Source organism: Brassica oleracea, chromosome C7, assembly GCF_000695525.1.
Source record: "Brassica oleracea var. oleracea cultivar TO1000 chromosome C7, BOL, whole genome shotgun sequence".
Taxonomy (NCBI): Eukaryota; Viridiplantae; Streptophyta; class Magnoliopsida; order Brassicales; family Brassicaceae; genus Brassica; species Brassica oleracea.
In genome coordinates, this window is record NC_027754.1 from 4652080 (window position 1) to 4654054 (window position 1975).

Genomic DNA, 1975 nt, shown 5'->3' on the forward strand with positions numbered 1-1975 from the left:
TTGAATCAAAAGCTTGAGTTTTTTGGATGAATATAGAGGCAAAGTGAAAGAGATGTCGTTTTTAGTTCATAACAAGTGAGAAAAAGAGAGTGTAAATCGATTTTTAGGTGCATTAAGAGCTTCAAATTGGTTGTTCATGGTGGTTGGGGTATTGATGACAATGGCAATCTTGTAATTACTTGAAGATGATGAGGGTGAGAGACTAAGAATGTCATTTTCGGGGAAAAAATGTGTGTTATAAACCAAGTGGTGATCGCTCATATCAGGCCCAAACCGTCCGGCCCATCAGCTATCCATCCGGCCCATTCGCTAATGACTTAGGCGAATGAGAGTTTACATTTATCTATACTTAATGTTTATCCATTTCCATATGTATTTAGGATGAGTATTATTTCCTATTCCTATTAGGAATAAGATTTCCTTTTCTCTTATCACGGTCTAAATAAGACGGTCTAATACTTGTATAAATATAGACCTCTGGTCATGAGTAATAATAAGCTTACACAACATCTCTTTTATGACACGTTATCAGCACGATAGCCTCTAACCCTAAACCCCCACGAAATTCCTTAAACTCAGCCGAATATCACAAAACCCTAATTCCGGCGGAACTTCAAAGATATCGTTCTCTCAAACCGTGAGGAATCTGACGCTGCAAACCGCTTGTCGATCCGATCACTGACGCGCCGTCACGCTCTGCTACATTAGCTCTTTCTAGACGTGTTCAAGTAAACCAGCCGTTCTCCTTCTTCCCTGTTCGTGATCCGACCAAGCAAGCAGCCCGTCCGCGACCCGACTTGAAGAACGATCAGCTTGCGGCCTCCTTCTCTCTTTGGTGATCCAAATCTACACTCAATAAGTTTCTTAAGGTAAAACTCGAAACTTAAAAGAACTTACACTGAATTTGGTTGATTGATAAAGATCTAAACCATTAAAATTTGAAGAACCCTAATCTAGGATAATAGAAACCCTAACATTTGGAACTAAGTTTTGGTTAGATTGTTTTCCTGTTAAGTTGATAGATCAATGGCTGTTAGGGTTTCATCATACAGACCTCGCATACTTGTTTTTCTCGCACCATGATCGAGTAGTTAATTATTTGGTCGAGAGACTTGTGAAACCGTATGCATTGATTTTATTGACTCGGTTGTATCTTGAACTGATTAATAATATGTTTTAGATGTCGAAATTTGAGCCTTCAGATTATGCTGCCCTAAATCTCTCTGGAGTTAATTATCTAGAATGGGTAGTGAACACTTCAGTTGCCCTGAAGTCTAGAGGACTCGGGAAATGTATCATCGATGGCAATAATGCAATTGAAAGTGAAAAGCATAGAGCCATAACAATTATGCGCTATCATCTCACTGAGGATCTAAGAGATCAGTACTTAAATATTGAGGATCCTTGTGACCTTTGGACAAAACTAAATTCCAGATACTCAATGGCATTATGGCGAAAAGCCATGAATGAATGGAAGATTCTCAGGTTCCAGGATTTTGAATCCGTGGACGAATATAATTCTGCTCTGATGAAAATCGCCTATAGTCTTGAACTAAGTGTTGAAGTGGTAACAAATGAGGATTTACTATATAAAACCTATTCCACATTCCATCCAAAGGATCTGTTGTTATCACATAAGGCTAAGGATTTCACCACCTATAATGACCTATTGGCAACTGAGCAAAGAGAGCAGAAAGTTATAGATACCATTAGCAGATTTGAAAAACTTCAGAAAAGATACATTGAGCAACGAAACCGTGAAATGAGACCTCCTGAAGCCAATAAGGCTAAAAATGATAAGGAGAAATCCAAGGAAGCCGTGTGGAAATATATGGATTGTGAGGCCGGCTTATACATTGACTACAGAAATGAGATTTTGACATTCTGATTTTATGTTTTATGTTTTGCTTTGATTTGCTTGTCATTTACAATTTTATAGCAATAATAAGAGTTGTTTTTAGTTATCATGTTTGAT